The sequence below is a fragment of the Ailuropoda melanoleuca genome, chromosome 8, assembly GCF_002007445.2.
Source record: "Ailuropoda melanoleuca isolate Jingjing chromosome 8, ASM200744v2, whole genome shotgun sequence".
NCBI lineage: Eukaryota > Metazoa > Chordata > Mammalia > Carnivora > Ursidae > Ailuropoda > Ailuropoda melanoleuca.
The window spans coordinates 89,404,476-89,416,188 of NC_048225.1; the positions used below are offsets into that span (position 1 = coordinate 89,404,476).

Genomic DNA, 11,713 nt, shown 5'->3' on the forward strand with positions numbered 1-11,713 from the left:
GCACACACATGATGGAATACTACTCAGCTGTTAAAAAAGGATGAAATTGTGCCGCATGCCACAGCATGGATGGGCGGTGAAGGTATTCTGCTAAAGGGAAATAAGCCAGATAAAGAGAAAAAAAAAACCTGTCTGATCTCACTTCTCTGTGGAATCCAAAAAACAAACGAATGAACAAACAAAACAAAACAAAACTCACGGATACTGAGAAAAGATCTGTGGTTGCGGGAGGGGAGGGCGAGTGGGGGGTGGGCAAAATGGGTGAAGGGGCTTAAGAGGTACAAACTTCCGGTTAAGTCCTGGGATGAAATGGACAGCATGGTGCCTACAGTCGATAATCTTGTATCGCAACTCTGAAAGATGCTAAGAAAGTAAATCTTAAAAGCTCCCATGGCAAGAAAAAACATTTTTGGTAAATTTGTATGGTGACAGATGGTAACTAGACTCCTTGTGGTGGTCATTTCCTGACATAGACAAATGTCGTGTCCTTATGTGGTACACCTGAGACTAATACTGTGTCATAGGTGAGTTAGGCCTCAGTAAGAAAGAAACAGGGAAGAAGAAGGCAAAGAGTTGGGTCAGAAATAGGATCCAAGAGTTTTATCCACCACTCCTCTAATTTATATCATGCCCGAGTCTCTGTTTTCTCAGTCGCAAAATGAAATGCTTACTTCCTTGATTTTTATGACAATTAAATGCAATAATGTATGTAAAGCATCTGGGGGAGAAAAGCCTTCAGCTCCTTCACACATTCACCAAACTCACTTTCCATTAGTGTTGCAACTTCTGAGGAGAGAGGGGGCAGGGGCAGGCCGGGGACGGTGGATGGGGGCACGGGGTCTTGGGAAAATGAGGTCTCCACTGTATTAGTAAGGAGGCTTTCTGGTTTTTTTTTTTTTCCCTTCCAATTTATGAGACTGACTCTGACTTCTCCAGCATGCCTGCTCAGTCCTGGGAGAACTGATATATTCCAGTGGCAAAACCTCTCAGGCTGGGGGTGGGAGCCTGGGTTTTGGTGAATTACCCTGAGTATTAATGCCTCCCAGTGAGGCCTCTTAGGGGGGCCCAGCCCCCCTCTCCTAAGGCCTCCCCCACTCATGTTTACACCTGCTCCCCTAACTGCCACCCTACGGGGGCTAAGGAACTGGCAAGGGGACTCATTTGCTAAATGAGGTTAAGAATGACCCTGATGTGGTCTCACCACGTCTCCCCAACCCTCTCCTCCTAAGAACACTGCTGTGATCAAGTCAGCCCCCCTTTCCGTTTCTGCCCGTGTGTTCCCTCTGCATGAAACAGCCTCCCAGATCTCCCCAAATGCTCAGGAGCCACACTTCTGACAGGTCTCTTGGCACCACAGACCACAACTGTCCCCCGCCCCAACCCCTTCTGAATAACTTGAATTCACAAGCACGGTGGGTCCCAGCCCCAGCCTTCCCCCTGGCATGTGGCCAAAGCCCCTCTTTCCCTACCACCCGCACAGTCCCATGGTGGTCCTGTGGCCTCACTCCAAGCCAGCTGGCCCTTCGTTATCCACGCCTCTCATTTCCAGCTCACACTCTAGTCTGTGTTACCACCCCTCCCCCCCACCGGGCAGTGGCTCCAGAATTCGCTGTTCCGCTTTAGCACTTGCCTGGTTCAAATCCATTCTGCACCCACAGCCAGAACGAGCTTTTCAGAAGTGTAGACCTGACCTTGTCACTCCCCTGGGTACCACTCTCCAAGGTGATACACTGTACCTTGAACAAATCCCAACCCGTCACCCTGGCCTGCGAGGCCCTTTGTCACGTAGGCCGATCTCAGCTTCTGCCCCTGTCCTGTGCTCCCTGGGCTGTGCACACACCCGTCTGCTTTCCAGTCCTCATTCCTATCTTAGGGCCTTTGCGTGGCTGTTCCCTCTGCTTGGAATGTGCTTCCGTCAGATCTCCCCACATGTGGTTCCGTCTCTCATCATCAGGTCTCAGCTCAAATGCTAGCTTCTCAGAAAAGGCCTTCCCTGACCTTGGGTACGAAGCTCCTGCCCGCATCCCCTGCCTCACATCACCTGTTCTAGAGTCTTCCCACAGACTTTCCAAAGACAACCCTCTTTTTGCACTGGTTTGCTAATTTATTGTCTGTCTCCTTGCACGAATACGTAAGCAATTAGAATGGGGACCTTGATTTCTTGTCTTCTGTTGGGATCCACAGTGTAGAGGACAGGGCCAGAAAATAGTAGCTATTTGTGGACTGGGTGAATGGACGATGAACCTCGCCTTGGTTATTGCCTAAAGGTGCCCTTTATTTAATTTTTTAAAAGATTTATTTATCGAGAGAGAGGGAGAGCGTGCACGTGCAAGTGCATGTGGGGGAGGGGCAGAGGGCGAGGGAGAGGAAGAGAATCTCAAGCAGACTCTGGGCTGAGCATGGAGCCCGACATGGGGCTCTGTCTCATGACCCTGAGATCATGACCTGAGTCAAAATCAAGAGTCAGACGCTTAACTGACTGTGCCACCCAGGCACCCCTGGTGCCCTTTACTTATTAACATGTATGTGTTTTGTCTCCACACCATGATCATAAGTCACGCAAGAGAACTTTGAAAACCCTCTGGCTAATGGATGAGATCAAGAACGACGGTTTCTCTAGTGCTTCGAAAGCTAGAGACATTGGTCCATTTGGGGGCTGCTGGGCATATGGTTGTGCCCAAGGGTGCCCAAGGGTGGAGAAGATGAGCGCTCAAGGCACGTCTCGTCAGAATAGAGCCCCGGAGAGGGTGTTGGCATGATGATGCAACAGGCCAGCAAGGGTTACCCGTTACACCTTTATCTAGTCACAGACTCATAATTTCTCCAAGAAAGTCAGCGGCTCAGGATATGTACATTTGTGGGCCCTGCTGCTTGTGAAAGAAACAGCCATATTCCCACTCTTCCTCTTCACCCATGGGACAGGACTTCAGAAGCTGAAAATTCCAGACACTTGCCTTCTGAGTCTCCCTAACAATTTGAGGGAGGGCATTGTTGTCAGCAACACATAAAGGAAAGTTTGCTGAGGGCTTATGGAAATAATTTCAAGTATTTTTTAAAGTAATATATTAAAATGTTATGTTTTAAATTTTAGAACAGGGTGCTTGGAACTGCTGCAGCCGTCCAGCCATCATGACAGGAGAGTCAAAGAGGAGTTGGCACCGAGCGCTGCTGACTGCAGAGTCGCCCCCAACCCTGACCTGGTCTGCCTCTGATGCCTTGTGAAGTGAGAAGGCTAAGCCCCTCTTGTTGACCTACCTTAACCAAATATTCTGTTCCTTGCAGTCCACTGCATATCAGCTGCTGTAGTTCTTAGTAAAATCCACTTTTTTAAAAAAAGATTTTATTTATTTATTTGTCAGAGAGAGAGAGAGAAAGAGCACAAGCAGGGGGAGCGGCAGGCAGAGGGAGACCTGAGCCGAAGGCAGACGCTTAACTGACAGAGCCACCCAGGCATCCCTAAAATTTACTTTTCATATTGGTTATGTCATACATTGAGATTCTTAACTCTTTTATAAATCAAGATGTAGAAACCAAAAGTTTTTATTTACGTTCCAGTCAACCTACCGTGTAACTTTAGCCTCAGGAGTACGATGTGGTGATTGGACACTTCTACACACACCCTGTGTTCATCACAACAGGTGCCCTCCTTAATCCCCATCACCTCTTCCACCCATCCCGCACCCACCTCCCCTCTGGTCACCATCAGTCTGTTCTCTATAGTTAAGAGTCTGTTTCTTGGTTTGCCTCTCTCTTTTTTTTTTCCCCTATGCTCATCTGTTTTGATTCTTAAATTCCACATATGAGTGAAATCATGTGGTATTTGTCTTTGTCTGACTTATTTTGCTCAGCAAAATACTCTCTAGCTGCATCCATCTCACTGCAAATGGCAAGATTTCATTGTTTTTGATGGCTGAGTAATAATATTCCATTATCTATCTATCTATCTATCTATCTATCTATCTATCTATCATCTATATCTCACATCTTTTTTATCCATTCATCACAGTGACCTTGTGTCCATTCACTAGCTCCTCTTGGAAGAGCAAAGCTCTAAATGGTTCAACTCTTAAATGGTTCAACCAGCAGATTGTCCTCTCTTCTCTTCTGGGTCTCCAGAACAGAAATAGTTAAAATAGCACAGACACTTCTTCAAGACAAGCTCTCTCCTTACGTTTATTTTGGGCAATGCTACTTCCTGGAGCTAGAATTAACAAGATAATGATCTCAAAGGCCAGAAGCAGGGAGTATCAATATTGGAATTCCCAAGCGATTCCTGAGTCAATACCCCTTCTGCCCCTTTTCTCTGTGGAAACTTAACCTGGAGACTCGAGGTGGGAATTTGGAGTTTTAATTCCATTTTGCTCATCTAATTGTGTGAATTAATTTTCTCAAAATAGTAGCAATCATACTGAAAGACCAGTCAGGGAAGTTATTTAGGTGATTATTATTTAAAAAAATATTTTGGCTGTACTTAAAATGGGTCATCACACATGCTTCTTTGTGCTGTGGAAACTCAGAATCCTGGAATGTGTTTGGAGCTAAAAGAGTGGTTTTGAGTTTCCTAACCTGCATTCTTCAGCAGGGAAGACAAGTTGCATAAAATGTTTTAAAATGGTACTTTTGTTCAAAACAAAAGAACTAGAAAATGTGACATCTGCTTGCAAAAGTGCCAGGATCATGGCGAAAATATATTTGAATAGGTCATAGAGTCACAGCCCCAAGAGAAACGCTGGCCCCCAGGGTGTAATTGCCCACAAGCTGACCCACTGAGGCCACTAGTTAGCGATACAACACTGTGATTCCTTTCCCAGCACTATCTACCTACCACCAAATGCAGGTCTTTAAACTTTTTTTAATATGCAGAAGTATTAAAATATTTTTAATTATGTTAAATGCACCACTTAAATTATGCCTGGCAGCAACACGTTTTAATTACTTTGAGTCTAGTTCTTTTTTTTTTTTTAAATTACTTTGAGTCTAGTTCTAACTTGAAATAGAAAAATATTTAGGTTGAAAAGCTGTGACCCAAATTTAGCTTCTACAGGCAATAGTACTGGAATAGTTTTGAAGTTATAAGAGGAAGGGGGTTATAGGGGAACCTGGGTGGCTCAGTCGTTGGGCGTCTGCCTTCGGCTCAGGGCGTGATCCTGGTGCTCTGGGATCGAGCCCCACATCAGGCTCCTCTGCTGGGAGCCTGCTTCTTCCTCTCCCACTCCCCCTGCTTGTGTTCCCTCTCTCGCTGGCTGTCTCTCTCTCCCTCTCAAATGAATAAATAAAATCTCTAAAAAAAAAAAAAAAGAGGAAGGGGGTTATAATTCCATATAAATATGCCTGGGTGGCTCCGTCAGTGAAGTGTCTGCCTTCAACTCAGGTCATGATCCCAGGGTCCTGGGATCGAGTCCTGCATGGGGCTCCCTGCTCAGTGGGGAGTCTGCTTCTCCCTCTTCTTCTCCCCCCGCTCTCTCTCTCTCTTGCTCTCTCTCAAATGAATAAATAAATAAATGAACTCTTAAAAAAATAAATATGTCCTCCACGTTTAGCAGGGAGTAAATAAAGGGATGCTGAATTTACCCTTTTTGGTGACCCTTTACTTCTTGGTGGAGGGAATATTAATTTTTATTGCCAAGGTGATACTTGTACATAGCAAAAAAAAGCTATTAAACACCACACATACACACGGAACACACGAGTAGTCTTCAGCCCCATTTCTGTCCTCCTTCTCATCCAGAGGCACCCATTGTGAATCACTTCATTTCAGCCTCTTTGTTCTGGTCTTTAGTTCTGTAATCAAGAAAATATGCTCTATCTTGAATCACAACTTTTATACTTCAGCGGTTGACTTCCTGTATTCCTCAGGCTCTCCAGAGAAACAGAACCAATGAATTGTGTATGGAGAGAGAACGAGGGACAGAGGGTGTGCCCAGGGGGTGGTAAGAGATAGAGAGAGAGAGAGAGAAGGAATTGGCTCTTGAGATTATAGGGTCTGACAAGCAGAGCAGACTGGCAGCTGGAGACCAAGGGAAGAGCTGATGTTGCGGCTCAAGCCCAAAGTCAGTTTGGAGGCAGAATTTTCTCTTCCCTGTGGGATCTCGTTCTTATGGAGACCTTCGCCTGATTGGATGAGGCCCACCACATTATGGAGGGTATGAAGAGTAACATGTTTTATTCAAAACCTACTGGCTTAAATATTAGTTTAATATAAAAATACCTTCATAGAAACATCTAGACCAGTGTTTGATCAAATATCTGATACCGTGACCTGGCTAAGTTGACCTATATAATTAATCATGATGCTTCTTTGTAGGGTAGACATAGATTTAGTTCTCCTGACACCTCCCTTCCCGTTCCTCATCCTCTCAATTTAGTGATATCACAGTATTTACATTATTGTAACTATAAATATTGTTCCTAGGTGAGCCAGGGAGTGTATTATAATTGTTTCTTACTCACACAATGCTTTGCTTTTCCTCGTTTTTTCATTACTCCCTCTTTGAACTATTACTCCATCTTTTCTTTGCTCTCTAACAACCTCTCAATAAAAATTTCATGTTGTTAAAAACATAGACTATTTGTTCCTCTCTCTTCCCCCTCCCTGCCCCCTGGGGACGTTCCTTCTGGAGCTCTCTGTCCCCACCCCCCCAGCTCCAGTCTGGACTGATGGCTCCCTAGGTGTGCCAGACAGCTGTCATCCTGGGGATTTCCTTCACAGGCTTCTGGGTGGAGTGCCTCTATCTGGATCTCAAGGCTTCCTCTTTCAGGGCTCCCCCCACCCCGTTCCCTCCCCTGGCCCCCGAGAAAGGATGCTTGAGAAGAAAGGACTTTCCCGAGCACTTCCGTATTCTACCCGAACACTTAATTCATGATTTGGCCAAGTGTAGACTTTTGGATGAAAATGATTTTCATTTGATTTTTGAAAATTCTGCTGTTTTCTTACAGTCTCCAGTGTTTCTGTTCAGGAGAGTGATGACATTTTTACTTCTAGCCCTTTTCTTATCCCGCAGAGTCCTGCTATCTCACCATGATCGGCCTTGCTGGAGGGTTATTTCTCACGGAGGCACTTACTAGACCGGTTCCAACGGCCAACTCACATGGGTAAGTTCTGAATTCTTTTCTTGTCTAATTTCCTCCGTTTTCTCTGTTTTTGTTAGATTCCAATTAATTAGATGTTGGATTTCCTGGGCTGATTCTCTAACTTTATCTGTTTCTCTCCCATTTTTATGTACTTTTTTGTTTTACTTTTTAGGAGATTTCCTCAACTTTGCCTTCTAACGTTCTACTGAACTTTAAATTATGGCTGCTGTACCCTTGAATTCCAAGAGCTTCATCTCGTTCTCTGATTCATTATTCTTTTAGAGCGTCCTGTTCCTATTTCACGGAAGCGATCTGAGGGGTTTCATTTAATTGTGGTTTTTGGGTCTTGTGATATTTCCTTCCGTACCATGCATTGTTTCACCAGAATTCCTGTTTGTTTTTTTCTTTTTGGTTTGGTGTAGCTCGCATAGGTGGCTCTCCTCAAATGTCTAGAGATGGCTGGCTATTTGTTCACATCTGCGTGATGCGCTAAAATGTGGGTGAGTAACTTGGGAGGCATGTGTGCGGCTTTTGACTGGTTAGCTTCCCTAGAAGGAGATCAGGTAACAAACCCACTTTTTCTCTAGAGGAATCTCCCAATGTCAGTATCTATCGGGCTTTTCTCCAAAGCCATTCTATTTTTTCAGAGGAGGATCCCCCAGTCTTCTTCCTGGAGGAGAGGGTCCTTGACAAGCCTGACTAGATCCTTCCAATCAACCCACAGATTTAAACTTAATTTTTATTTTCAGTTTGTTGCCTCGTGTTTCATTGTGCTTGGAGTGCTCAAGTTCAGGGACTCTCTGGTTCAGTTTCCCCGGAGAATAAGTGACTTCCTGAGGGCACTCGAGAGGGGATTGGCAGGGACCCGCACCCACTGAATAGCTGTGGGTACCAAGGGGATCTAGCTGTTCCTTTCAGAATTCAACCAAGTTCTCTCTTTTCATCCCTGTTGGGAAAGGCAGTCATGTACAGCCTCTCTCCTCCTACACAGTCTTCTAGAAGTAGCCTTGGACCTGGCCCACTTCCAAAACCAAGAGCTAGAGCGCTCACAGCCTGTGCTGGGCTTGTCACCTTGTGGGAATAGCTTTCCCTGCTCAGACTCACAACGTGTGCTCCTTCGTTCTGCTTGAGCGCATGCGTCCACGGCCCTCAGGCACACCCCCAGCTTTCTGTCTCAGACCCCCTGGGGAGGGTGCTGGTCCTTCCACTGCGGTGCAGCATGGGGTACGTGCGGTCACATCTCCCCCTCCTCTGCAGAGTGGCCCTGCTGGCCACGGGGGAGCCCGTGTGTTGCATGGATCCATGGATCCTGCACTTCCTTTCCTCTCTGGCTGTAAGGAGATTTCTCCCACTTGAGCCTGGGGTGCTGTTGTCTGTGCTCAGTGACCTCATCTCGTGTCCTGATCTCTTCCCTGGATGCCATTTATCTGCCTTTTAACCTCGGCTGCGCGTAGCCTGGCCAGCCAGTGAAAGGTGGGACAGATGTGGTGCTCTGAGCAGGGCTGCTGAGAATACTTCCCACGGCGGCACGCTAGGAACATAAGAACATGTCCCCCGAGCCCCCATCCCAGAGTGATGCTGGCCCCCCTGGGGGTACAGAGGCTCTGGACGAGGCTTGGGAACACTCTGGCCTGCCAACACAGGCAGGTGCAGCACCGGGATCTCCCTGTGAACCTTGATGAGTTGACAAGACGGGATGGAGTAGAAGTAAGGAAAGGAGCCCTAGAAGGAGGAGGAAAAGCATCCCTGGGTTCAACTCCCCCACTTCCCAGGGGCACAGACCATGTCCCAGGGAAGTCTGGGGCCACAGTGCAGGGAGCTGGCTGGGTCTGGGTCACTTGCAGGCCTCAAGTAAGACCTCTTTCCTCTAAACACAAAAACCGATGGCACTGCTGAAACAAACTGTTAAAATGAGGTCCCTCTCTGAACATAGAACACAAGAACTCAAACATGGACATGGACAAAAGCCAGGGGAGCCCCACGCAGCCTGGTTGGCATGTCTGTTTGGTAAAGGAGCACTGAAACCCAAATGTCCCAGGTCGAATGGCAGAGTTAAGGATGGGGCCAAGTCTCTGCATCCCCACCAGGGCAGAGCAGGCCTGTACCCCCGTCAGGATGAAAAAGAGAAAAGGATTCAGACTCTTATGGAACCTTCTGAAATGGTGCCCAAAGAACAATAATGACAGGTCCCCATAGGGGTGATGGTTAACTGATGACACTGAGGAGTTTGGGGACAAACTTGGCCCACGGCAGGCGGATTCATATGTGCTTATGGGTGGGAAACTTTGGGTCATTTTGTGTGCCAGCGATGATGGTTCTCACCACGGAGTGTTCTAGACTTTGGCTTTTGGGCCACATTTGACACACAACATCACTGCCGTCTGAGGGTGGATGCCCCCTCACAGCAAAGAACTCAAGCCGTACCCACGGGACAGCCAGTCCCACCTGCCACCGAAGTTACCCAACCCCCAACGGAATAGTCAGGAAAAGCAATACCACATACCAAGTGAAAAAACAACACACTAATTCAGGTCTTGCTGCAGGCTGGAATGTTACCTAGCACTTTGTTGCAATTTAACAACTCAGTGTGGCCCCTTAAAAATGCCTCTGGGGCCTGGAGGCCAACAGTGGACCACCACACTTTAAAGGGTGAGGTGCCACCTGTGTCTGCTGAGAACTTGACGTCATTGCTGTCACCTAGGTGGTGATATCAGGTGCACATGGGAGACTGGTGTGCTGTTATGGATCTGGCCAATGTCGTCTTCTCAATCCCTTAGCAGGATAAGGATCAAGACCACTCTGCATTGTCTCGGGACGGCCTACAGTATATACTTCCACCGCACCTCTACGGGGACACCTCAGCCTCCTTGCCACAGGCCAGCTGTGAGTAGGACTAGATCTGCCACAAGCCCAGCTACTCCCAAAAGTGCTCGTCATCCACCAGATTGAGGACAGCCTCCCTGCTGGCCTGACTCAGAAACAAGTTGGCCAGGCCCTGTGTAAGGTCATGGACACTATGACACATGTAGACGGGGCTGTCCACCCTGGGAAGGTCCAGGACCTGCTCGACAACAGCAGCTCCGGGGGGTGGGGGGGGTGCGGGGGATGGGCCCCTGTTGAAACACATTCCTTTTTTTTTTTTTTTCCCCAGAAACACATTCCCGACAAGATGAAACAAAAGCTACTATCTTAGACAGTTCCTACCAACAAAAAAAAAGGCTCAAAGACTGGCAGCCCTCCGTGGCTACTGAAAAACATGAATCACATCTGGGGATTCCTTTGGCTTCTTTGAATGGGGCCTCCGCCCACAGCGGGTCCCAGAGGCCGTGCTGCATTCAAGGCCCCGCCATCCGGTCCTGGGAGCCCACCGGCCTTATGAGAGCTTTCATCCACTCCTCCCTGTGTGGATTAGAACCTGTGATACAAGAGACTGCTGTTGAGGTGCGTTGGTCCCTTGGGTCTTGGACAAATAAATTACTGAGGCAGCTGCCAGGCATCCTCCCTCCCATAGCAGCTACTAGCCTGATGTTGGGCCTGACTGAACACAGGGGGCCTGACCATGGAAGCCTGACAACTTGTGGGACCATCAGACCTCTGCTGCCCCTCCTCATGTGGGTACCCACTAATCCCACTAATAAAACAGGACAGGTTCAACAAAGCTCCATCATTAAGTAAAAATAGTACAACCAAGGTCAAGCCCACGTGGGCCCCAGGGGGCCAGGCAGCTCCATAAACAAGCAGGGGCTCTGTCAGAGGAGGCGAAACTGCTGTAGGGGCCGCCCCTGCCCCTCCCTTTACAAAGTGGGGCCACAGTTCAAAGATGTCCCAGATGCAAAGCTCAGCTGGGAGTGTCGTCTGGGCCACCATGGCTACCTTCTCGAAGGATAACCACCTTTTAACCGAGACCAGATAAGAATATCCTGCCCAAGGGGCCAAACTGCATATGATAGCGAAGGCTGTCCAGCCGATCCCCGAGCAAGTCTCTCCTACTTGTTTACAGATTTGTGGGCCATTTCAGACTACCGAGCTACATGCAAAGTCTCCCCGTGTGGGGACAGGGACTGTGACAACAGCTTGTAGACTGAAAAAAAAACCAACCTTATTCATCATTTGTATTAATGCCTCTAACAACCATTAAAAAAATGCACAACAACCCAAATGGAACTCATGAGCTTACCTAACATGCACTTGGGAAACCACCATGAGAACCTGTTGGGTCCACTACAGAATGGAACATACGGAGTCTACCTCAGATACAAAAATGGACCAAATCACAATGGCTCACCCCCAAACTGAAAGCCAAAGATAACAGTGCAGTTGTAGGACCCCTGCACTGAATGCAGACTGTGCAATAGAGTGAACAGAGCCACGTCGAGCGGGCGTAGGCCTCACACAAACATGGCGAATTGACCACGTTGGGCCGCTAGTCCCCAGACGTGGATTCCAGTGGTGCTCACGGTGTGGGACCATACAGACACACAGATCACTACTGTGGCTTAAACGCCATTGCCCTATGTTCAGGTATTCAACAAAATTCCCATCTGATCAAGACACCACAGTCACAGCCCAAAAAACACAGTGCTGGACACGTTCCTGTGATGGGGGGGGCGTTCGTGTTCCCTGTCACCCCCAGACAGACCAG

At 47.7% G+C, this 11,713-nt stretch overlaps 1 long non-coding RNA gene across 1 annotated transcript; it reads left to right on the top strand.

The window, feature by feature from the left end:
- The first annotated feature begins 7,498 nt into the window (after nucleotides 1-7,498).
- Nucleotides 7,499-11,217, top strand: LOC117803276. The gene is made up of 3 exons (XR_004626965.1): nucleotides 7,499-7,571; nucleotides 9,852-9,954; nucleotides 10,223-11,217. It is a non-coding gene; the product is annotated as an uncharacterized LOC117803276 (long non-coding RNA).
- Nucleotides 11,218-11,713: the final 496 nt, after the last annotated feature.